Raw genomic sequence first — 27,743 nt, forward strand, 5'->3', positions numbered from 1 at the left:
CCATTAAATTAAACGCTATTATAATTTATTGAAAGGGAACACAATTGTTAACGAAAATCCGTCATATGCAGGAAAATAGAAAACGTTTATTATTTTGGCGCCTCGACATACACCATAAGTTCCGGAAAAGTCTATTTTCAAATTATGTACAAAAATATATATAATTATTATTATCTTTATAAATTTTGCTAATCTCATGTGGCGTATTTTCATTATAATTATTCACTCATGTATGTAGAAAACTATGTAGAAAAGTTTAGGACCGATTACCCGTTCTAGAATAATGTCGAATCTCATGCAGTAATACAATTTATCATATGTCATACGCGACAAAACTTAGCCTCTGTTTCGAGATCGAGTGGGACAGTCTCTGTCTAGATGCAGATTTGTGTGTTCGTCTTTGTGTCGTGGACAGAAAGCGCCACATGTACGTCTTTTACGTTGGAAACTGTGATTTGTATTGAAAATGAATTGGAAATGTTTTACGATCTTGTTAGTTGAGGACAGCGACTAGTATTAAATATGTGTAGGCTTGGAAGGAGACTCTATTTAGCGATATGCAGAAAGAAGGTGTATGAATGGTTCAAATGGCTCTGAGCACTATGGGACTTAACATCTGAGGTCATCAGTCCCCTAGAACTTAGAACTACTTAAACCTAACTAACCTAAGGACATCACACACATCCATGCCCTAGGCAGGATTCGAACCTGCGACCGTAGCGATCCCACGGTTCCAGGCTGAAGTGCCTAGAACCGGTTGGCCACCACGGCCGGCAAGAAGGTGTATAAATGTCATTGTTTGCCATATCGGGATGGGAAACAAAGTAAATGCGATGAAAATGTGGATTAGTATCTTCACTTACGTACATAAAACCTGGACCTTTACATCATTCCGTAGAGGAGAGGACGTTTGGAGCCACAAATGTATCCATGAAATAAGATGAACATTAACAGTTTTGCTCATTGCATCAACCATTTAAGGAGAGATTCTTTTCACATTGCTGTTTCTTATATTATTCATACTAACTATATGACTACCTGAAGAAATGCGATTCATTATCATCGTGTACATAACAATGACTTTCAATTGGACATAGCATGCAGCCGTGTTAGAGCATACCCCTCACGAAGGTGTTGCCCACTAAACTGCGAATATGTGTGCTAAAGATCTGTTCCCACACAGGTATAAGGAAGTTAGTGTACGTTTCCGTTGATAATGATTAACTACATGAAGCACTGTATGTGGTAGACGCACTAAGGGAAAATGAAGAATTAGACACAATGTGTTGTTTTTGCTTATGGTATTCAACATAGAACACTGACTGAGAATTTTTGAAAAAATTATTTCCAATTCACAAATTTATTTATTCGTTGTTGAGTGAGAAACTTACTATAATAATCTATAACTTCTATATATTTTCCAATACATTTGGCAATAACAATAATCACAATATGTTTTGATAAATCATAATTATCACAATAAACATGTCAAAATAAATTATCTTGTTTTATGATGATTACAATTTTGTTACAGTCATAAACAGAGAGAATTTGACTTTTCTGTAATATTTTCTTTATAAGTGACTATGAATTATGAATTGTACTTATCACGTAATTTTATTTTCAGATGATCAGTACCCTCATTATGTTTTTTAATTCTCAACTGCTCTTTAATTAAAGATGATTTACAATTTTATTGCAGATATTACATTTAACTTTTTTCTTTTGCTTTATTAAATGTATTTCAATTACATTTAAATTCAACCCATATATTAGTCATATTTTTTGTGTCTTTAATTTATTAGATTTTTAAGGTAGAAAAATGAGTTTAATGCTAATTTCTAAGATATTTTTTGGTATAATTTATAAGGAAAAATTTATTATACTTTTAAAACTAAAATAAGTTTAAATTAAAAAATTAAAAAGTTAAAAATAAAGAATTTAAACTTTTTCATGTGTGAGACTTTTAGTTGTTTTACATTTGATTAAAATTAATAACTGTAATTGATGTAATTCAATTAAACTTCCTAAGAACGGTTTAATGCAGGTATTATTCTTTTCTTTGCTGAGTGTATTGTGAATTTGTATTAGTTACTGTAGGTCGTTACATTTGTATGTTGGTTACGTGTTATACTGCCAATGGCCTCGCCGCAGTGGTAACACCGGTTCCCGATAGATCGCTGAAGTTAAGCGTTGTCGGGCTGGGCTAGCACTTGGATGGGTGACCATCCGGTCCGCCGAGCGCTGTTGGCAAGCGGGGTGCACACAGCCCTTGTGAGGCAAACTGAGGAGCTACATGATTGAGAAGTAGCGGCTCCGGTCTCGGAAACTGACATACGGCTGGGAGAGCGGTGTGCTGACCACATGCCCCTACATATCCGCATCCAGTGACGCCTATGGGCTGAGGATGACACGGCGGACAGTCGGTACCTTCGGGCCTTCATGGTCTGTGTGAGAGGCGTTTAGTTTAGTGTAGTTTAGTTACATGATTATTTATTAGCTGCTTTGTTTTGTATATGCATTTTCGAAGAAGTGACGGAATAACAGAAGTTCCTTTCCTCAGATGGCAGATCACCAGGGACAAAGGGATGGGTTGTGGAAATCCTGATGTTGCTGCACGTCAACGGTTAGAATCAGGTTCGCTGTTTTCCCGACAACCGGTTGTGTTACTGAACAGTCAACAATGAACATTAAGTTTGACCGTTGATATGTGGGAGATAAGCAACGGAATTCGCAGATTGCAGGAGACATTCATAGAATTGCACAATTAAGCGCAGAGTAACACAGTCACCAAAGAGGTGTAAAATGAATTCCACGAAGTGAGACTATTTTATGGCGAACTGAGATCTCAGCTGACGCAGATCACTGACATTGTTATACCGACGCTAGTTCGTAGGAAATGAGGATGGTTGGTATCAGGAGGATTACTGTTAAAAATATTATTTTGAACAGTGGATAACGAAGATATCCAGGAGTTGACACGATTATGCAAGTTCAAACTATGGTAGACACTACCAAAACCGTAGCAGAGTGGCGTACCACGCAGATGTCGTATACAGAGCAGGGCGTACTAAATAACACCAAAATGGTACCTGAATTAACCATTGAGTTAGCGCAGTAAACCCAGGATATAATGAAAACAGTGAACAGTGTTCTGGGGGAAGTAAAATAACAACTGAGCTCACTCGACAGCAAACTAGCAGTAGCCAGACTATTATGGGCCTCAGACAGTCTCAACGATGCGAGAATTGGTACGGGGTTATTACAGGAAGCAGACTACTATGTGGTAAGCACACAACTGAGTTCGGTATTATTACCACCGCAACATTTCTTGACAGTGTTGAATCTAACAAAAACAGAATTGAAACTTCCTGGCGGATTAAAACTGTGTGCCGGACCGAGACACGAACTCGGGTCCTTTGCCTTTGGTCGACAAGTTCTCTGCCAGCGGAGCTACCCATCACTACTCACGACCTGTCCTCACAGATTTAATTCCACCAGTACCTCGTCTCCTACCTACCAAACGTCACAGAAGCTCTCCTGCGAAAGTTACAGAACTAGCTAGCAATCCTGGAAGAAAGGATACTGCGGAGACATGGCTTGGCCACAGCCTGGGGGATGTCTCCAGAATGAGATTTTCACTCCGCAGCGAAGTGTGCGCAGATTTCAGGAGAGCTTCTGTGAAGTTTGGAAGGTAGGAGACGAGGTACTGGTGGAAATAAAGCTGTGAGGAATGGTCGTGAGTCGTGCTAGGTAGCTCAGTTGGCAGAGCACTTGCCTGCGAAAGGCAAAGACCCCGAGTTCGAGTCTCGGCCCGGCACACAGTTTTAATCTGAGAGGAAATTTCATGTCAGTGCACACTCCAGTGTAGAGTGAAAATTTCATTCTAGAAAAAGAATTTACTATGGAATTATGATACATGACAGAAATGTCGGAAAAGAACTTTGGGGTGTTTTACCACATAGCAACTGTGGAAGCGAATACAGACAGCGAGAAGTTGTATGTATACGTTCGACTACCAATGGTAGGAATTAACACGCAGTATCGGTGTTGCAGAGCTCACCCTTATACAGTAATATGGGGAACTATGAGCGAATGGTTACAAGTAAAGACGAGAGAGGTGTTAATTACTTCTGAGTATGGAGAATCGCACGCTGCTATGTCACTACGGAGTGTGCAAGTGTGTCGCAAAGAAATTATGATAATTTACCCAACCATCGAATTCTAGACTGTCGTACAGCGATACAAAGTGCAACTGTATCTGGGGAAAGCAGCGCCAACGGAATGTCAAAAATAAATATGGGCACTACAACTGCATTTTCAGAAGGTAGGAGAATACTGAATCTACTCAGTTTTTGCACTGGAAACTGTGATCATGAAAAACTCAGGGCGTGGCAAAGTTCGAGTTACGTAAGGGTAGTCTTTTGGTGAACGGAACAACTTGTGAAGTAGCTGGGACTAACTTCCCGCTCCCAGCTACACTCACAGGTAGGACTGTACACCAATTAATCCAACCTCCATTCTACTACCAATGTAAAATCTAACTTACCTTAACAACAGCCTGAATCCTAGTCTCGAACGCTCTTTAGACAAGCTAATGGAATCTCAGGAAGAAAAAATCTTCATGTGGCAAATGTTGTAACGAATTCAGCATGAAGAGAACCGACGCCAAAATATGGTAACCATAAGCATTACGACTATTAGTTTTGCCATGTTTCTGATATCAATTCGCGTACAATAATTTAGTGTAAGATGTAGAAGTATCCATTCTCCAGACCTATCGACACATCAGATACCTGTCGAGCGGTTAACTAACGTAATCCGAGATATGTAGACTAAGAAAACTGTAAATTGTTATAACTTGTAAAGACGAAAATAAGGATAATGTAGCACATCTGTGAAAATGATTCAGCAAACCGAAACTAAAGAATAATAGTATACTACTAGGAATTAAAAAGGAGCTCCATGTGAGCCAGCTCTCATGAGCAAAGAAGTTGTTACAATGGGCATAAGGTGCAATTATTTAAGTAAATACAGAGTCTTCGGAGAGGAAAGGACAATATTTTACATAGTGGTAGTATAAGCATTTCTGAGCAAAACATGTTATATGAACATAGGTCCGCAAATGCTTTGTCAGGAGGTATGGGTACTGAAAGGAACTTTAATTCTACAAAATTGATGTACACAACGTGAACGTATACGGAATACAACTGGACGGTAACGTGATTTTCTTGAAAACCATGTTACAGAGAAGTACAGGTATGTTACACATTTTTGGATGATGTTTACTTACTTTGCATTTAGTGCATAATGCATTACAACATGCATGTTACAAGGTGCACAACTTTGCTTCCGCCGTTTTTTCCCCAACATTTGAGGCTTTAATGAAACAAATTGGTTACACATGTATAATTCAAAGTGTTTTCCATCGCTGGCCACTACTTTCTCCCATCTTTAGGGCAGTGTACGAATCCTGCGCCGAAAAAATTGTTCATCACTGTGAAGCGATCCAACTTGTGACTTCTTCATGAGATCGGAAGTGTTGGTCAGCCAGGCCATGCGCCATTGATCTAAACAGGTGATAGTCAGAGGGATCAATGTTTGGAGAATACGGTGGGGGGGGGGGGGGGTAGGACTTCCCATTTTAATGTTTCCAAGTACGTTTTGACCTCTTTTGCTACGTGGGGTCGAGCGTTGTCGTTCTGAAAAATCACTTTATCGTGCCTCTCACTGTATTGCGGCCGCTTGTCTTTTAATGCTCCGCTCAAACGCATTAATTAGGTTCGATAACGAGCACCTCTGATTGTTTCACTCGGTTTTAACATCTCATAGTACACGACGCCGGGCTGGTCCCACCAAATGCAGAGCATGATCTTAGAGCCGTGATTATTCGGTTTGGCTGTCGACATGGAAGCATGGTCAGGATATCCCCATGATTTTTTGCGGTTAGGGTTATCGTAATGAACCCATTTTACGTCCCCGATCACAATGCGATGCAGAAATTTCTTCCGTGTTTGCCTCTGAAGCAACTGTTCACAAATACACAAACGTCGTTCAACGTCTCTTGGTTTCAGCTCACACGGGACCCAAGTTCCTTCTTTCTGAATCGTGCCCATAGCCTTGAGACGTTTTGAAATGGCTTTGTGTGTCACTCCCACTAATCGTGCCAATTCTACTTGAGTTTGACGCGCGTCTTCACTCACCAATGTCTCAGATTCCGCATCTTCGAAAACATTCTCTCTTCCATAACTATGCCGGTCTACGACGTTAAAATCACCGTTCTTGAAACATTGGGACGACTCACGACACGTTCTTTCACTAAAAGCGTCCTTACAATACGTACTTGAGAGCATTCTATGAGACTAGGCCGCTGTTTTCTTCATATTGAAAGAAAATAGTAACACCTCCCGCAAATGAGGAGAATTAGGGTCGTAAACTGACATTTTCAATCAAAAAAAACTTGATAATGCACACACAAATCGACTAATGTTTGAATGAGGTTATGTTGACTGAGGTTCAAGCTAACTGCCTGACGTATGTAATCTGTTTCTTTCGACCGCTGCTTACCGTTGTCGCCACCTATCGGTAAACGGCGGAAGCAAAGTTGTACACCTTGTACATGTATTCAGTTGAAAAGGACTTACCAAATCTTTTACAAACGGATTTAACACTTATCATACAGGTGTTGCTCAGTTCACAGAACAGGTTCGAATATCCCACCATGAACGTCAATGCACTTTTGCGCTCTAGCGATAACATGTTGTATTGCTTCTTCAGTTGCTTGTGGTTGGTTCCTATTCAATTTACCAGCGTCACTGATGCAACGAAGCAGTTCATTCCGTGTATTTACCGTCACTTTGTGCACCTCTGATTTCATCCAAACCCATAAACATAAATCTAAAGGTGTAAGGTCAGGTGATCTTGGAGGCCAGTTAATAGTACTGCCACGGCCAATCCAGCGATTAGGGTAGGTGCTATTGAGATGGTATCACACACGTTAGATAACATGTGGAAGGGCACCATCATGTTGAAAGTACGTTCCAGTTTGACTGGCTAAAGGAACGTCTTCCAATAGTTCCACAAATGAATTTTCCAAAAATGTAGGTACCTCTCTCCCGTCAATCGCTGATTGATAATAAATGGACCTATCAAAATGTTACCGATCATGCCACAGAAAACATTCATGGCAAAACGAACTTGGTAATTACTATTCTGTGACCATCGATGATTACTGCGTGTGTTGTTTATTCCATGTCATGAAAACTGGGCATCGTCAGTGAATAGTATTTATGGAAGCAAATGACTATTCTCAGTTACCCAGTGACAGACATGAAGTCGTTGGGCTTTGTCGCCAACGTGGAGATTTTTCACACGCTGTATGTGAAATGGATACAGAGTTTCCGCATGTATTGTTTCAATGTTTCCCATACACGTGTCTGTGGGACATTCATACGCAGGGACATTCTTCGTATGCTCGTACTGGGACTTAGCTCATCACTTGCGATAATTTATTCCTGTTCTTGCAAAGTTTGTTGATGCGCACGTTCGGACGACAAACGTCTACTTGTAACAGAGCCTGTTGCACCCAAAGTAATAAACACTTTGGTAAACACCCTGCGATCAGGTAATCGTCGAGTCGGAAAGCGCCTGTGGTATTCTTCTCTTGTAGCGGTAGCACTACCGTCGCAGAAGCCATAAACATACGCCATATCTGCGTGTTCCTCATTACTGTAGACGTGTGGCATTGTTAACAGTGCTTGTACGAAAGCAGTGAACACCATACACTACACAGCTAATCGATCCGTAGCCGGTGTACTACACAATTCGGCTTACATGCCACAATTGCGCAAACAACGGGTGAATGTACTATGTACGCCACATGACCATAATACATGGCAAGTTGCAGGGCGTAAACATGGCCTGTACCCGTGCATTGATTGCAAGAAAATCACGTTACGGTCCAGTTGTATTGCGTATACGTTCTGCACATCAATTTTGCAGAATTAAAGTTCCTTTCAGTACCCATACCTCCCTAACGAAGCATTTGTGGACCCATTTTCCTATAACAATTTTTGTTCAGAAATACTTATACTATCACTGTTTAAAATATTGACCTTTCCTCCCCAAACACCCTGTATATGAGATTGTTGCAGAGTATAGTCAAAGGCAAAATTGGGACGAATTTTTTGTAATGATGGGAGAGTGTTGCCCAGCAGAATAATTTTATTGTATATGTGTACATGTTTAAATTTTTTAAAGTTGTACCAGTTGAGCTCAGAAGAGAGAAGGCTAGTTCTGGGCCAATGTGCCATTCGGCAACAAAATGTACCGCCGATGTAGCGGACCTCAGGGCATGAAGAGGGCATTGTCACAAATTCCGAGCCAGGAAAGTAGAAATGCTAATGTCCCTGTGCTACGGAACAGGCTATTGTGAAATAACACTTTGTAAGTTCAGCTCCAGGGCGCCACTGCAATATTCAAAAGTACGCAGAAAGACACGAAGAGCTCGGCGACCATGAAAAATTATTGAATTATCTCAGTGATGCCAGGAGCGTTGATAGGACCAATAAAGGAGGACAAATACGTTCACACACCAGAGCCACCGTGTTATAGGCGCAGGCTCGGCCCTTTAAATAACGAGGTTTTCGGAGCTCAAAGACACATTTAGTCATGCTGTCATTTTGTCCGTGATGCCAGAACCAGAGAGAATGAAAGTCTACTGAATTTTAATGAAACCACGACAAGTTGATCGCAGATGGTCTGCTTCTTATCTAAGGGCTGACATCAACACCAAAACTTAGCCAACCTGATGTATACCACAGCGGTGGTCTTCCGTTGGTGTTTGCTGGGATGTCGCGGGTGAGAAGACTTGTGCTGCCAGCCCTCCCCACTACGGGTCACCGTGGATGATGTGTAAGCTGTCACCTCCACACCAACCAGGTGTGACACGTTCGCGCAGCCCTCTGGCCGACTCATGAATATCTGCTACAATCTTGGTCGATCCATGGTGGATGACCAGGGCATGCTCTTCACAACTGACATCCCAAGATGCTGACGACCGGCCACCGACCGCCGCTCTGAAGACACCTTAAACTCTGCAAACTCAAAAGGAGAAATAAATGTTGCAGATACCACTGTGTCATTCACGCCTCCGGGCGTAAGCTGGACCACTCACTCATAGTCCGTGCCCGGCCTTCCGCTCACAACACTACCCCAGCCGACTGGGTTGCAACACTGTTCTTATTTTTACCAATATGCTTTATCGGGCTTTTGACCATCTTCAGTTGGCATAACACATATTTAAACCTTCAATTAGTACATTGTGACAGGCATCAGCTATAGTTTTGATGCTACCGTTGGCCTGTGCAAAATAACAATTCTGTTTACGTATTACATTTTACGAGTTTTATATTTACAATGTACTGCTCGTTAGATGCATTTACTTTCTATTCTGCTCGTTGATGCTCCTATTTTCCAAATTTATAAACGTGGAAAAATCGCTTTTCGTTGCGTATTGCGCAATAACGGCGCAGCATGACACAAAGGAAAAGTTTTCATGTCACGCTTATAGATCGAAAAGTAGAAGCAACAACAAGCAGAGTAGAAAGTATGCGCATCTAACAAGTAATAATCTGTAAATATGTAACTCACTAAGTGTAATGAAGAAACAAAAGTTCTTAATTTGGACAGGCCAGCTGCAGCATCGAAATCGCAGTCGATGATCTTAACGGTGTCTTAATTGAATATTTAAGTATGTATTACTCCAGTTATAGGTGGGCGAAACCATGGAGCTCATAAACCAGTAAAATGGACTTTCATCATATGATTAAAGTTAGTAAGGTAAATGAACAAGTAAGGAGTAGGAGAAATGTGTGTATGTCAAGGCAACGACGGAAGGTGAGGGAAGGAGAGTATGTGAGGAGAGGAAGCTAGAAGGAAACAGAGGGAGGGAGGGAGGGAGATAGAGAGAGAGAGATAGAGAGAGAGAAGTTTTTGCTTCGTTGAGTCTCTCATTCATGAGCTCAATGTGGGGGCGGAATAAGATGAGTAATACATTATTTCTGCCTCACTGATTCATTTTGCTAAATGTTCTATGATTCTGTAGATCATTTTGTTTCCATCTGTTACTTATCGATTATGCAGATGTAGTTTTATGTTAGCGGTTTCTTTATTTGGTAGTTTTCCCTAAAGGTGCAGAGATTTGTGATGTTACTGAAATACTCTTGTAACTGACCAACGATATCGTTGTTCAAAGCGGTCGGCAAATGTATGGTTTGTTTGAAAGTTCGTTATTGTCATCGTTATGAGGTAATAAACTGTTTATACAGGGTGTTTCAGAAGTGATGGTCAATATTATGGGATATGACAGAAAATATCATTCGAAACGAAGAAGTGAAGTAATCGCGGGCTCTAAAAAACACACCTTAACAGCTATGAGCAACTCTTGATCTTCGATACTATAACACAAATCTCTTCTACTCCATGCTCTTTGCTTTCTATGTTTTTGGAAGTGGTAGGATGGACCAAAAGAAGAAAAAAAGCCCAGTAAACATGTGCTCTAAAATTACGAGCTCTTGTTCATCTTCGCTACTTGGAAACACAACTCTTCTAATGAGCAAGCGCTCATAAATTTTAAGGTATGCACTTTAGAGCACATGTTTACTAAACTTTTTTTCTTGTTTTGGTCCATACTACCACGTCCCAAAATATGGAAAGCAAAGAGCTTGCAGTAGAAGAGATTTGTTTCACAGTCTCGAAGATCAAGAACTGCTCATAGCTCTTAACTTATGCGTTTTAGCTCCCATGTTTACTTGACTTTTTTGTTTCGGATGCTCATACCTGTCATATCCCTGAATATTGACCTTCACTTCTGAAACACCCTGTATAACAGTATGGATATCGTGTATGAAAATGAAGATTAAATCGTTATAGTTGTGTTACCATAGTGTAACATGAAACTGTTCTGCCAAGATGACATAAAGGTTCCTCCTGAATGACTTAGTAGCTATTGAATACGCAAACGTTGGTACAATAACCAATGCACAAAACTGCAATTTACATCAATGTGTCATTTTATATTTAATAGACTTTTTATGTTTTTTAAGGTTTCCGATGGATGTTGTGAAATGGTTATGAAAGACTGATACATTCTCAATTTTTGTTCTTATAGTCGTATAAAATTCTTTAAAACTAGCTACGCCACTATCTTATAACAGCTTGTTATACTTGAAGCTTTTCTAGTTTCTGATAACCTTGAATGTAATGACACAGAAGATGAACATGCAGTTTGTAAATAGGAGTCACACTTAAAACACGAAAATGATGGCTAAATTTTCTTTACAACCATCATTGTCTTCCATAGTACAATGTATTATTACTTGGTGGCTGTGTGGAACCGGCATTATTATCCGAGATGATGCGTTTTTCAACTTCATTCGCTTAGCCTTGATAAAGAAGTCACGAGAAGGAAACAGAGCTCATAAATCAACAGTACAGGTGCTCGAATTGAAGTCTCACTCACACCACCTCCTGAAACTTCTGTTTGCAGTTAAATCTCTAGTCGACACCGACTAACGTAGCGAACGGAACTATGATTTAGATAAGTTTTTGTTGTGAGTCCATTTGATTAGATTATGCTCAAACTTAGGTCATGCCTAGTGCTGAAGTAAGTGTTTTATTTATATGCAGAGTTAAGAATAAACAAAGCACTTCCTCATAGCGTCCCAGTCTAACTATTCACTGTGAGGAACTGTGCCTTATGGTGACACAATACGATTTATCACCACAAAGGCGCATAATGCCTTTTACAGGAATAGAATTGTGCAGTATCGCAGACATTCAGACGATATCGGTCGGAAGAAATCAAACTGTTACTGCTGTAGTCATACACATTGGAAAAGACTTCCGGTACTCTACTGTTTCACATGAAATATTGAAGTTATTAAAGAGCTATTCTTAGTGTACAAACATTCTCTCTAAAATGATAAAATAAGCTAGGAAATGAGTGCGAAACCATTCTTTTTCACAGTATTTATTCTGTTAACCGCATTTGTTGTTTCAAATGAATATTGTTCTCACCGTCTGTTGAAGTAATATACCCACATCTTTATGCTGAGACTTGTGCGCCATTGAGGAAAAAATATATACTGGTAAAAGATTTTTCAGAAAAGAAGTGAAATAATACAATTTATTAGAGGTACCAAAAAGATAAGGTTATATTTTAAAATACGAAACTATTCTACGACAAATGAAGGGAATTTTGTATCTCTAAATGTCTGTAAATTTCAGTTACTATTTCATATACCTTTGACATAAAGTTGATATGTATAAATATATATAAACAATGTGTAATTTATCATTCAATGACATTAGCATTATTTTAAAATAATTTTTAAAAAGCTGAAATCTATTTAATATACATCATCTGTAATGCAGATTATAAAATTACAAATTCAATGAGTCGTTCATTATTGAAATTTAACTGGTAAGAGCTGTTCGAATTTTAAACATTTATTGAATAATAGCTTCAGAAACAACACTTCATAAAAATAACGAGAAATATAATACAAAACATCCAAGCAGATAATAGACAGTACAACGAACATGTTCTTCTGGATTGGAATGGTTTTGTGTGATGCCCAATAAGAAAAAAGATCATGACATGTGATGCCTTATTTCATACTATTGGCATTTTATATGTTAACCAGACGTTTATCTGGTCATACTGCAAATTTACAATTTCTCTACACGTTTCAGTATATTATTCTCCTGATATGCTTTATTATAATTCAAACAGCCCTGTTCAATTATGCTATATGATATGCATTTGGGATAGGTATTTTAATAAAATATAACTCATTTATGCAATAAACGCTACATTGACAATATAGTATACGAGACCATTATACTGCTGTCTCATGAGTTAATGTCAATACTGCAATACATCTGACCACATCATTGTTACTTACTTTTGGATCGTATTATCCAAATTTTCAAATAAAGATATAATGTGACATCTTTGATTCAGTAAAACTTAAACTGTACATAGCAGGATAAAACGATTTTTTACTTTGCTGTTTTTCCAGTATGTCCTTGATGGACTATAACTTCCTAAAATAACGGCAAGGACTAAAATTTTATGGCTATAGGTACAACAGACGATACTCCGTAGAAAGAAGGTGGAAATATCTGTTGTCTCGTCATCTATAACTAAGAATACTGCTTGCATACACATCTCGAAATATTCCCACTGTAACAATTCTTTATATTCTGATTATTAACTGAAAGACATATCTTTTAAATTTAGTGTGATGTTAATAAAAATATTGTCGTTATTACCTGTTACTCTTCGCAAAAACATTATTCTGGATGTTAACTTAGAGTTAGATCCGATGTGATTATTTTCTTATTCCTGTAACGAGCTGAAGAAAGCTAGTGACATTTGTGGTAAATTACTGTAACTGTGAGAGCTACTGTTGTCATTAAGCAATGTTTGCGTATTTGGCCAACTTACGCCATGAGGGTTCCGTTCTGATTTGAATTATAAATAACTTCCTTCCATATTTTATCTTTGATTTTTAAGATCTAGTGTAAATTCAACACAAATGTTAGGTTACGTTACTGGAGATAAAGTAAGCGATTTTTCAACTACATTAGCGGATACATTTTAGTGCTAAGCTGACACTTATTGAACAATTGCCATACAGTATCCCCTATAATACAAATACTCACATCCAAAACCCACGAGAAATCAGCCTTCTCATTTATTGTAGCAACATCTCTTTCATAATAAAACGCTTTTTCAGCCACTCGCACCAGAAACGAATTGATAAAAATGAAAAACTTATAAACTGCGTGCATCTTTTCAGGAGTAGTGTACTGCTTCACAGAAGGCAAGTAAAATAAAATGATAACCGCCTCTACATACTTATAATTTTCCTACTTAACTTTACAAAAAAACTCAAAAACAACATTCACTTCACCATTCATTCGGGGTTGGGTTTTGCTAAAACACAGCACTCCAGAAAGCACATTTAGGTTGGTGAAATGATCAAATATTCTCATTTCACTAGTATTGTTTTTCCTTAATGAGAATAACACTTAATATTTAAGTTCGTACTGTATCTTCCGAGAAAGAGACAATTGTGACTTAAATACAATTTGTATTGCTTCATACACGCGTTCCGCATGTTTGATTCACGTAGTGAGTCTGCGGCAACGGAATTAATGGAGAAATCAATAAAACACGAATTAATTCGTTGTAGTCTTTAACAGTAAACACAGAAATTGCTATCGCAGCATACATATAGTTAACAACATTTATAACGCTCTGTAATTTTTCAGTATACACATACAATAATACACGAACACTATTAAAACACAGCACTAACATTAAAAGTTCCTTCATGGATACATTGTTCTCATTGCTTTCTGAGGTTTACTTTCAGCGACGATTGCGAAATAAAACACATTCATTGCGATTTCGCGCGAAAAATGCCTAATAGAAAAGTAAGGAGAACAATTTATGATTGTATTACAACGCGCTGAAGATTGTGAACGGAAGCTACCCTGACATTGCACAGACCAAACAGATTAGAGCGAATAGACGCTACTGTTTCCGCTGCTTACTTTTCTTACTATGTCTGTAAACGTTATCTACAATGAAACGTCTCCTACCGTGTGTGTTATCCGTATTCTTTTTCGATTAATGAATGCCTGGGTGTCCGCCACTGAATCTTCTTAGTCATTCATACGCAAATATAAACATACATATACAGACATACACATACGAAAACACTAACATTTACACACACACGGCATTCAGATAACATTAAACGATATGTCAAGAATACAAATGAAACTCTGATTTCTAATCACTCTCTAAAGCGTCGCTGGCTGTTGTGCGATACCACAATGTACCATGTTACCTTAGTGCAAACGATAGGTTGTGTAGAGGAACAGGTCCTTCAACTGTAATGCCGGTGTCATTATTGCTCGATTACAGAATTATTGCTTAAGATTTTCGGGTATCGTTATTAACATTTTCTTTTTTACAGTCAAGGCACATGATGTGGTGCCATAAAGGAAACTGACTTTGTAGAAACTATGGTTACGGAAACTTGACTTACAAATACTATTTGCATATTATACAGTAGCTACTTACATGCCATTCATGATTACTTAAATAAGAAAACTCAGGAAAAGGCGTTTATAGTTCCTCCGAATCAGTAGGCTTATTAGCGAACAGAAACTTGTAGAAACTTGGAAATTAGGAACCATTCATGATCTTAGCATTGACTGACTTGCACCGTTGTGTCGTTACGGCGTCGGCAGATGCGTTGCTTCTTAGCTGATGAGTGTTTCCACAACTGAAATTAGGTAGCAGTACTAAATAATTCATGCATTAGGTGTTACAAAAATATGGAAGGCTAAAGGACAAACATATCCGGTGTATTCACGAACAACGTTACAAACTTCGAGAGAGTATTCCTGGGACCAAGAGGAGAAGAAGAACCCATAGAAACATAGTTTTAAATACTTTCAATTTCTGGATAATGGAACAGGATATGTCTAAAGCAAATATCTTAAATATTCATTTACCGTTTACTGTTGAAAAGTATCTGTTCTAAACACATTCTACTCATTTCAGCATAACCTCACAATGGCAATGTACTGATTTCCTTATTCTTACTAGGATCTGAAGCACATCACAGATCCTGCTCTACGTGTACGTGAACTGGACACACTGGTATGGCATAAGCCAAACATTTCGTTTGTCCCCGCTTAAGTCGAGTAGGATGTGCTACAGACGAGGTGATCGTCACGCTTTTGGCGTTTTACATAGCCCCTTACGCCTCGCGTCGGCTCAGCAGAAGTCTTGAATTTGCGCACATCGACGCATGTGCCGACTAAAAATTCATTTGTCGGCCTAATACGACACGCGCGCTTCCTGACCAGGGTTTCAACATGCAGCTCATATATAATATTATTCTGGGTGACATCAGATGACTGAACATCAATAAGTGTTCTTAACTATTTTTTATGCTCATTTCGAAAATGTTTTCAGTTTTCGTCTATCACGTACAGTTTTTTTCACGATAGAATCAAGTTTATTAAGTTTAGTTAAAGGAATTTTATTTGGATAGCAATTCGGATATGAAAATGTCCCAATTTTTATGTGAGTGGGGTAACTGGGCAAAGAAAAAGCATTCGAAGGTAAAGGTTTGGCCAGATCGGAGACATTTTGCACCTTGGACTAAAAATATCTTGCATGAACCGTTTGTAGACCGCAAAAATATTGCTTTCACCTCTGCACATCAAACTGGCCTCGATGTAGCAGTGTTATAAACTGTTCCACAAGATGGATGCTACTCTGAAATATCTTTTTTTGTCAAATTTCCCTTTATCAGTGGAGAAAAATTCATACTGGAATTTTTGTTGCTGCTCAGACTTATAAATTGAGTAAGGATAACAAATTTGAGAATGAAATAAATAGACTACGTTCTGGTGTAATGTTGAAAACTTTCAAGGGAGTAGAAACCTTAAAATTACAAAAATATTGTGAAAACCATGTTGGGAAATTTAAAGAAGATGGGCTGTAACATGAGTGTAAAAATTCACTACTCACATATTGACTACCTCTTTGAAAATCTAAGGACATAATAGTGAAGAGCAGTGTCCACCAAGATGTTTAGCGGATGGAGAAGAGAAATGAAAGTATGATGGCGGGTTGTTTTTGCGTCTTGAAGAGGAACAATAAAGCTGTAGGTTTTTACGAGGAAAACAACAAAAAAAGGTTTCAAAATCAAATGTTGCTAAGGAACCATTTGTATATACCTAAGAAATTAGAGAGTATTTATATACCATAGAACTTGATTTTATTTTAATATTTGTGCTTTAGTTACTTAAACATTTAAAATACAAATCTAATTTTGTGAAAAACCCTGGTGTGATAGAAGAAATGAAATTAATTTTCAGAATTAGAAATTGGTTCTAGAGTCCTAGTATTGAGAAATCACCTAACGAAAGTTTAAAAAAATGCAAGATTGTGTAATCAAGATGGTGCATCAAACAATTATCACCGAGAACCAAGTGGAACACCATACTAATTGGCTCTTTCAATCGCGAGCTGAGAAAGTTGCCTAAAATCCTGACATCAAAGCTGAAACGGACACGAAGCTGGATGAATGAAACTGATGCTAAATTACAGGAAAATACCTCCTTTCCAGATCAGACAAGGGAAATAACGGCGAAAGCCTCACGATTCTCGTGTTACATTCGACATCTTAGAACACATAGTAGAATACGGCTAAAAACAACCTTCTGTGATATGTTAAACACTGGGAACATATCTCCAGGAATCAGAACGGGTTATACTATAATGGTCTTTAAACCAAAAAAAACATGTTGCTTTAGCTACCAAAACAAGACCTTTGTTTGAGAGGTAGCTACCATGTTTGGCACTTTTATGACAACTGTCAGCCTAGATCATGAGTATTTACGTTTTATACGTTTCACAAATAGTAAGTTTCGTCGATTTGCCATCATCAGATCTCGATGAAAACTATCTGCAACATTATTTCGTCACAGTTACACCATCCGTATTGTGTAGATGCTAGTGCTGTTTCAAAATCTAGGAACAAGCAATTCGCAACAGAGCTCTGGTATAAGAAACATAGCATTTCCAACTTAGGAACTGGATTCCGAAGTTACCGAATTTATTTTGAGCACTTGCTAACACTGAAAACTTGCATCGGGCCAGTAATAAAGAAGAATGTAAAAATCAGAATAGCTGTTGTGGAATTGTGTGTCCGTATGGTATGCAAATACTTATGTGATGAATATGTACTGGCCCGTTGTTAACTGAATATCCATTGTTACTAGTGCTACGCAGATTATCTTCATAGGAATTTTCGGCCCTCTTCTGTTAGGTTTGACGAAACCATTATAATTTTGATAAAATATGCAAGAATTAAGAATAAGATAGTTTTCTTTTGTTAACGAAACTTATCGCTATCTGAATAGCAGTAACCTTTTTAAGCCTGGCCTCAGGCCTCAGGCACTACGTTTGGGCTCATCTCTGGGCAGAGAATCAGTTCTACAGACAAACATACTAAAGCTGTCTTTCATTTTTCGGGGATTATAGTCAGAATGACAGTTTCTAAGAAATCGGAATGGATGAGAAGGCAACGAAAGAAACTGTCGATGGCGTATTAAATGGAAATTTCAGCGTCAGGAAATAGCAGGGCACTTTTCTGTCCACAAGCGTTCATTAGGAGAGTACAGTAGTGAAACATACTTTTGGATAATTTAAAAACAGTTCCACAGATCAGTTGAAGACGAGATAATGAAACATCTTAAACATTTAGAATACTGTTTTTTTTTGCTTTTTTGCCCTAAAGATAACAGAACTTTTAAAACTGATTTATGATTTAGCGGGACATTTGTGCTTACTTCATCGATTCAACAGGAACAAGAAAACTGTTGGCAACAAATTTTTTCCCGGTTTCGTGAAGCAGCATTCCGAATTTTCCTTATCTACCAGCCTTCAAAGAGCACAAGACGTCAACAAAGAGCAAAGAACTGTTGTTTTGAAGGCTTATAGCAACAAAGACATGACTGTTGTATTTAATTTTATTTGTATGTTCACATCTGCAATTTTTGTTTCTCATTCAGTCTGTTCGGATTTGAGACCAATTAGTTGAAGCATAGCATTTTAATAACAATATTACAAGCTATTATTTTTGTATTTTTATATTAATGTCGTTAATATTCACTGGGAGACACTTTTATTGGAATTTGTTCATATGATTTTTATAAAATTGGGAAACAGTTTGCGTGTCTGTGAACTACTACCCCTAATAATACGAAAACTGGAAAAGTTGCATGACCCTAATAATCCACAGAGCATAAACTAAAAATCAAAGAAGAACTAAATTCGGTCGGAATTAATCGTCAACTTATCATGAACACGTAAATGATACTATAATGGTTTTATATGAATAGGAATGTGTGGACGAAAATCAACCAACTAAGAGTAGGGAAATGTCTGGTGGTATCGGACAGGTAAACTCTTCCGAAATTATAATTTTTTTCAGAGGGTTGTCTATGAACATATTTCGCGCTTAACAATAATATGGTAGGTTTCTTGATAAAATTATAAAACTCAATGTCATAAGAATATATTTTCGTTGTTTCTTGTACTGCTACCACTTTTTGTATTTTTGTCGTTTAACTTTTGGAGAGTGGTATCGAAAATGAAATTTTAACGAGTAAAATGTCATTTTTGTTAGAAAAAGTTTTAATTGTACCGTTAATGGTTGTATCGCCAATGAAACTGTAACTAGTAAGGAGTCGTTTTTGTGGTAAGAAACTTTTAATTGGAGTGGAAATGATTACTAATATTAAACCAAAGTAAGTACAAATTATACACCATAGTTCGAAATTTCCACTTCGAGAGAAAGTTGACTCAAACAAGGAAAAATTATTATTAAAGTTGGTAAACTAAGGCTCTGGGAAAATAACTGTAAATCAAATATTAGTTTAACCTTTGGTGAAACTTATCACACCTACGGTAAAGACGGCTCAGCTCTACAAGAGACCATCGCAAATGTGGCATTGGATCCAATCTTCATTGATCGTGTGATATTGTTTCCTGTTCATCACTGAATGTCCTCTGAAAAAGACTTGTCAGTTTCTAAAACAGGTTTCGTGGCTACGTCATTATTTTCCTATAAATTTTTGAGCCTGTCACCTACTGTACATCTTGAAATTGAGTATTTCCCATGATCGACATTTCACGAAGTCTAATTTTGTCTATTTCCCTGTTAAAGAAAAAAAAACTGTAAATATTTTAGTATTTATGGTATCTGTCTTGTCCAGTACAACCTGAAAATGCTTTGCCCAATAAAACCCGAACGTAGTAATGTGATTCACATTGTTATTAGCTATGCTTGCCATTGCCACAACTTACGATATACAGAATTATATCAGTGTTATCTAAAGGTACAACAAATATGTACTATTACTTATTTGAAAAGAAAACACAATGCTTCAAAGGTAAGTTCGTGCACCGAAAAACATATAGGAAACATATAGACTGGCCATTCCGAAACGCACTGCTGTTTTTATAAAAAATCGCGTGAACGGTCTTAATTTTACCGTAACTCACACTGCGTTGGAGTCTTAGGTACTTAGAGTAGCGCTAGAGTTTAGAAACAGCTCCTATCCGTTACAGTCCACTGTCCGATACTACCTGACCTAACACTATAGCAGAAATATGAGATATTAACGTGTAACAAGTTGTAGCAGACGAAATACGAAGCTCCATCTATGTTATCACGGATCCTTGATGCGTACATCAGTCTCATTCTTTCTCACCCCAAAACTATTTCATTCTATTACAGCTGAATAGCAACCCACTAGGACTGACAGCAGGCTGAAAGGTTTGTCAACGGATTTTGCCGGTACATGGAAACAGCGCAGTATGCGCCACCTATGGGGTGCCAACAGCGTTCATCGGCACAAAGTAAGAAAACAATTATAAGTCATTATAAATGAAAATAGGTATAACAAGAGACCAAGCTTAGCAAGAGAGGTATAAGGATAGGCCACAAATAAATTTTACAGGAAAAGGCTGTAAAATGAAACTGCAGTTGTACGCTCATTTTTTCCGGTGCAAATAGCATTAAAGTGCTTAAAATGAGTATAGTTAACATAGCAGAAATAACATCTATGGAATACAATAAAAACAACTGACGGGTGAGGAAAAGACGTCTGAGAACTGTGTGTAAAGACCTTCAACCAAAGAATGACAGTATGTTAAACAGTTGCGAATAATCCTTTCGGTATGATGTCTGGTCTAGTTGTCAGCTATATTCATGGTCTTAATGTTGGAGTTACAAGATAACTTTTACTTATTTGACATGAGCACTTCAGACTATATGTTTTTATTATGTTTCCATGTATTGTGAATTTATAGAAGTAAAACGTTTCCTGTTTTTAATACTTCTAGTGCTACTTGAGGCTTCTGATGTGGTTGTTATTCTCTATGTTAATTGAGAAGAGATATCAGTAATTCTGATGAACATACTCTTAGTTGGTATCGAAACCAGGCCAATGCAAAAAAAAAAAAAAAAATGTGAAACCGGTTGGTTATTTTTATCCTTCCTTAAAACTTAAATACGGTACCTGAGAGAGTCAACCATGTTCAAGACTGTATGATTTTTAGCTATATCAATTTTCAAGGTTCTTATATAATTTTCAAAAAGTAGAGAAGCATGAAAACAATGTAAAAACCACAAGGAATTGTGGTACATTATGAGCCATGTTTATCACAAGACAGTTTTGCGTAGATGCGCTTGCTAGCAAACCGGCTGCATGGAGGATTCCAGCCAAGTGAATGCGCCCGTCTAAAGTTTGGCCATTCCTGGCAACAACAACATATCCTGTATGTTGATGGGTCCACAGCTATGGGTGACAAACGACAGGAAGATTGATGAGACAGGAGAGAAAGGGAAGGACCCTCCACCAGGGCAAAAATTACAAGAAGACTAACTTTTCGGAATGAAATAAGAAACTATTGAAAGAAATAGCATTTACAGATACGCAAAGCCGTAGTCCGCAGGCCTGCGTTCACAATCGTAGTGCTGGGCGATACACCGGTAATGGTGAGTTAGCACTTCGATTTTGTATTAAGTAAATCATTATTCGTGTAAGTTATGATCAAGAGACAAATTTAACATAATTGTACAACAATAAATAAATAAATAAATATTACATTATTAAAACATTTTTCATGTTTACTGTAAATAAGTGGGAGAGTCGAGAGACAGCAAATTACATTTGGGTGGAGGCGAGGTAAGAGGATAGGGAAGGAGAAATTAAAAAAAAAAAGTGGACTCTACCGGAATCCAGCCATGGATTGTTGCCTGTTGGCTGCATCTCTACATTTCTGCCTTGTATCGAGTGTTTTTATAGGTATTTCGAACTACAGAAGTACTTAGATGCTTGTGGCGGTCAGAGTATAATGATATTTTGCGAACGTAAGAGTGATACCATATGTATTTCCTGCTGAAATAGGTCCAGAGAATTTATGGCTCAGTATTTGACCGAAAGTTTGCCTTCTCATTCATGTGTGAAATACATGTGTGAAGGCTTTCAGCTCCGATTATTATGCACATGGATGTCTGAGGATGATGGCACGATCGAAAGTAAGCCCTCAGATCTTCACCAGCAACCCTCGAGTTGCGCTGTCTTATAATCTGCCTGTGAATTGTGTACAGACTTGCCAGTGAATGGTAAATGCATGCATATTAAGGGGGTCGGGGTCTCGACTCTAATTTTCACGATCGCCACAATCCTTTGCCTCTTTTCCGATCCAAATGGGTTCTCATTTCTTCATCGTAAAGCATCTTTTTTTCATTCTTGAAGTTTTCCTGGTGTAATGAGTATTTTATAGATTCCGAGAATGCAGCCGAATGGCGTCGATATTTTGCCACAGTATTTCGGCTGTCAACCATTAAACCTTCTTCAGATATCTCACATGAAATGACTGTCAGACGAAATGTCGAGGCAAGATATCAACGTCCAGGCCAGAAATCATTCAGACATCCTTTTCTTTTAGAATTTATTATAATTTCTACATATGCATTTCAGCCGTCATATAATGAAGGGAGCTGTGCCAAAAAAGTTCCACCAGCAAACCTTGTATTGGAAGGGGAGGAACGAGCAGAAGTTGCTGAAGCAGGTAGTGAAATACCTAGGAAAAATATAGGATAATGAAGATGTTCTGGATAGTTTCAATTTCAAAGACATGAAAAACGTTTTCTCAGATTTCCATTATCTTATTCCAGCGTCATACCAAATAGATCATTGTAAAGAGTCGCTTTATTAAACAAGTAGAAAATCTGGTAACCTGAAGATGAAAAACTGTGCTAGGAATGTCTGGCAGCATTTGAAGAAGCTTGCGAAAACTATAACACAGTTGTAGATTCCGATAGTCGAGCAAATGTAAGTGGTACCGAGACTGAAGTTGCCGACAAGTCATTGGAATCTCTGCAGGAAAAAGGCACCTGACTAAAACTACACTCGTGGAACGATGAAACTGACAGCAAAAATAGAAAACTAACAGCTACCTTTCAAGTTGATGGATGCAGATCCGTCATAAAAGCCTCCGTATTACACTTTTACATTCTAGTTAATGTTTTGCGTATAGTTTTTAAATAAAAAGATTACTTCCTGCAAACAGCATAATTAGGGCGGTGTGATTACGTAGACTTCTCCGTTTTCTTCGTCTCAAGTAAACCCTCTCGAAGTTTGTACCACTACTTATCGTGTGTACTTAAAGAAAAGAATCTCACGTGGACTGACAATAATTTTAATTTCAGAAGCTCTTAAGTAATTTATTTCTCTTCGGAATTAATTTCTAGTCTTAATTACAGTGGCACACATACAACATTTACGTTCTTTACATTCAACATTACACATAAGGACGAAACTAGATTATAAAGCATATTTCTTTACGATTAGCGTACAATTTTTGTATTACCTCAGTTAGTTTTGTTGGCCAATCCATGGCAACGCGGTTCAAGTTTTGAGTCATTATGTTGCAAGAGAAGTAGCGAAGAGTCCTATTTACACAGGCGCAATTTGTTCTACTGTAATGTGTGCAGCCCGGTTAGTTGCATAACGACAGCTAGCACTGTGTAGCCTCTATTGGTGTTTGAAGTTTAGCATTAGAGGCTACAAGATGGCGTATTGTGGGCTCATAGACGGAGCGTTGTGAGATTTGAAAGCAGCTGAAAGCGAAGGAGGCCGCTTAATTCGGCGGCAGGCTGGTGAAGGATACATCTTTCTCTGTACCGGGGAAGATTATGTATGCTAGTTGCATTTGTTCAGCTTGAAGTAAATTTGCTTCGTATGTATTTTAGAGCAAGCGTCAACTTAATCTAATAAGGCACGTGTGTATTTACATACTACTTTTATATTGTTTTCTTCCATTACGAACTTATGCTGACTAATCAGTGCAAATTACATAATATATCTATTTACAACTGTTACTAATACACAGAACAACAAACAGTGATTGGTGTTACAGACAAATTGTTCAATTACTTCCATTCACTCTGCATAAACACAATTTTTTCAGTTCTATAGTTACTGTAACAGAACCGACATAGCGTGTTGGAGATATATGTGCTCTGCTTCATACTGCCAGTTCATTAGTTTTAAATCGGAAACCGTATAGGGAATAACTTCGTAAGTTCTTTGAAAGTGGATACTTCGTAGTAATCCGGAATACTTAGGAAATTTGACTACACAGTTACATACAGTCTAAACAAGAAAGAAGATGCTGTATGCGAGGGAGTAATGGTATTGATGAATATAGCAATAATAGATTTTATCGTCACACTACTCTGCTATAAGTTGCTCAAGTTTTTTTACGTTTTAAAATATGATAAAGTGCTAGAAAATAAAGAAGGGTTTCGTCTTTGCAACAATATAACCCCCAGGGTATTCAATTCATCATTTGTTTTGTATAGTTTCATACTTCACACTGAGTGCTCTGTTTAATACAGGAAATGCATTGTTAACTGTAGAGATCATATTGATACGACTGTTATGCTTAGGAGCACCATAACTATCGTTTACGCAAATATTTGCGACATTAAGACTTTTGGGATCATGTCATTTCCAGGTTATTACTGAGAGACGGAACGGTAATGACGACATTATATCTCTGTTGAAGTTCTAAGTGAGACAGAATGATAACGTCAGTCTCACTAGTAGAGTTTGGTAAAATCGCAAGCTCTCTCAACAGTCCTATGAATCCAGGAAATATTATTAATTCTGAATTATTTGAAGCTGAACCCTCTTGATAACAAAGAAATTGTTGCTTTTTTTCTGTCTTAGAAATTACAGACGCAGGTGGTATGAGATCCAGAACACGAGCAGAAAGAATGCAAGCTGGGCAATGGCTGGATATTAATGAAATTATACTTTGGGATAAGCAAACCGTAGGATCGGATATTAAATATTGTCCAACAGGACGATCTCATTTATTCAATGTGGTAAGACAAAGAGTTAGATATGGTAACTCACGATACTTTCACAAATTTCATTTTCATCTTTCAGTTATTGCAGAATAATGCAATTTCTTTAGAACTAGTGAATTTCAACAGTGTTAAAATCAGTAACTTGCTGACTTCGTTCTGAATCAAACACTCAATCAATGCCAATTATGATAATGCAATCCATCATGTAACACCACCTCCTTCCCTTTTGAACCTCTCCACCCCGATATTTATTGTGTAGAGTCATGTCCACCAACGATACCGTTAGGAGAGAAAAAAAAACGTTAAGTTAATTTTAATGGTCAATAGGTGTCTTTCGCTCAGGGCACTCTGAATTAAAGAAATATTAATGAATTTTCTGTGATAATATGAACTGACAGCTAACAGATATGCCTTTTATCATCCTTGCTTAATATCACTGGTTTTGTACAATACTTCACAGACTTATCATTGAGAACTTATCAATGAGAACATGATCTTTTTCTCGTGGAAAACTTACAACCTTTGTCAGATAATTGAGCATGTGTATTCAATGCATTCAGTAAGTCAAAAAGATGACAATCCAGATATTTCCACCTTTTTTCTAGGAATTATAATTTCTTTGTAATGCTTTCTTAATTGCAGAACACCAATGCCATAAAAACAAGAAATCTCATTAGGTACTACGAAACTAAATATTATACTTTGGTAAACATGGAGAAGTGTTCTGCTGTGCTCTGCTGAGCGTGTTATACTTGGAATAGCGGTACAGTTATGCACAGTGAGAGTGTTCTATGCTGAAACATAGCGGATTACAGAACTCTAAGAATATCTAACTTCATCAAGAATGTTTATTAAGAATCACATAAATCTTAATGGATAGTTGTAGATGACGTGTAGGTCACTTCAGTACAGAACTTCAGTCATGCAGATTACTTTTTTCACTGGATATTTGTAATCAGAATGGGAATAAGGTAATATTTATTTCGACGTTAATCATTATAAAATTCCGATCTTTCTTTCAGTTCAACGCATTTTTCTGTTTGAAAACAATATCCTGAATTTCTTACAATATATAAGCACAGACGCGAGAATTTCTTGGTGTAATTCGAAATTTCTGACTTGGGCAAAGAACCCAAGTTTCGTACAAATTTTTTGGATATACCTGTTTCATGGTGTGTTGTCTGGCATAAGAGATATGAACATAAACAGAGAATAGGGTGCGTCAAACATGCAAACGCTTATATAAGACACAAAAAATTAACATTTGCAGAATTCTGTATGTTCTAAATGAATTATGGTGAAGAGGACAAACTTTCTTGTAACACGTATGGATGTATAAGGATTCCTGCGTGTTGCATATAATGAGCACTAGTAAGATGTGTTGATAATACAAATGATGGGTGTACAAGGGTGTTATTCACACTGTGTTGTCATTTAACTGACACAAAAATCATAGTGACAGACTTCGTTTTGATGCAGTTGTCAAAACACGTTCTTCAGAGTACAGTGACACGATTGCTCAAATTTCTCCCGTTTGTAAACAAATTTCATAAATTTACTGTCCGCATTTAAACATGTAACGTACAAGAACAAATATTTTAATTAGTAAGCATTCCTGAGAGGCCGAAACGGCACCCAATATATTCTCGCAGTACTGTTTATGGGCTTTTCTTTCCGTAGAGGTTCTGGTCCAGCCGCTCACAATCCTGTAACAAAAGAAAGAATGAACATAGTTGCAGGATCAAAACCATACAATTGCAACATAAAATTAAAGTCATTCACAAGTAAAGCCATCTGCAGAATACTGTGTGATAGTTTCAACGGTGAAACGTTTCGCAGGAGAACGAATGCAAATAATTCTAAAAACTTGTTGATAGACTCATGTAAGAGAAGCATACGGTCTTTTATGTTAGGCATTCAGCTGGGTTGTGAAACAGTTATTGTTTTTAGATTTTGTACAAAATGATATTCAAATTAATTTGATCTGCAGAGTATAATATACCCTTTCGCTTTTAAAAAGCTTGAATCTAAAGTGTATCGAGCTAAATGAATTGCAGGTCAAGTTTTAAGGAGGCATACATTGGTAAATACTCACATTGCCAGGTACTGGATGGAAAATGAAGGAGTAGAAATCGACTTCAGTATTTAGAATGTCAAGTTTGTCGAAAATAAGTATTGTAGAACTCCAAATAAGGTACATTACTTGGTCTGTTATGTGTTTTAATCTGTTGGGCCGAATCGGTAATATCCTCGAAAAACTTTCTTGGCTTTAACAAATCGAACAATACTTTGAGAATCAAAATAGAATATTTGTAGTATGATGAGTAGGTTTAAAATACATTTACCGTTAAACATCATGACCTTATAATCAAAAATAATATTTTACTTTAGGATTCACTTGTATGGAACACATTTGCCTTTTTTTTACTCAGTTGAAATCCGAAAAACATGGAGGTGTGGTTTAAATTTTAACTCATCATGAATTGCGTCTTAGATAAATACACTGCCGGCCATTAAAATTGCAGTCCTATGGAAGTGGCATGCAAACAACGTCAAACTGATGCGAGGTGTACCGCGTGCTTGGATGTGCAAGTGACTAGCATTGCAGCACATCAGCGCGAAGAAGGTAGGAGTAACGTCGCCTACACTCTGTACGTAAGTGAAGATTACGCAGCGTGTTTCTTATTC

General features: G+C 37.6%; 1 long non-coding RNA gene across 1 annotated transcript in view; it reads right to left on the reverse strand.

Moving 5' to 3' along the window:
- Positions 1-12,169: 12,169 nt before the first annotated feature.
- LOC126298522 (uncharacterized) overlaps positions 12,170-27,743 on the reverse strand; it is a 202,045-nt gene continuing 186,471 nt past the window's right edge. The window contains exon 4 of the long non-coding RNA XR_007552617.1: positions 12,170-26,761. This is a non-coding gene — a long non-coding RNA (uncharacterized LOC126298522). The remainder of the gene's footprint in view (positions 26,762-27,743) is intronic.

This window comes from Schistocerca gregaria, chromosome X (assembly GCF_023897955.1).
Source record: "Schistocerca gregaria isolate iqSchGreg1 chromosome X, iqSchGreg1.2, whole genome shotgun sequence".
Taxonomy (NCBI): Eukaryota; Metazoa; Arthropoda; class Insecta; order Orthoptera; family Acrididae; genus Schistocerca; species Schistocerca gregaria.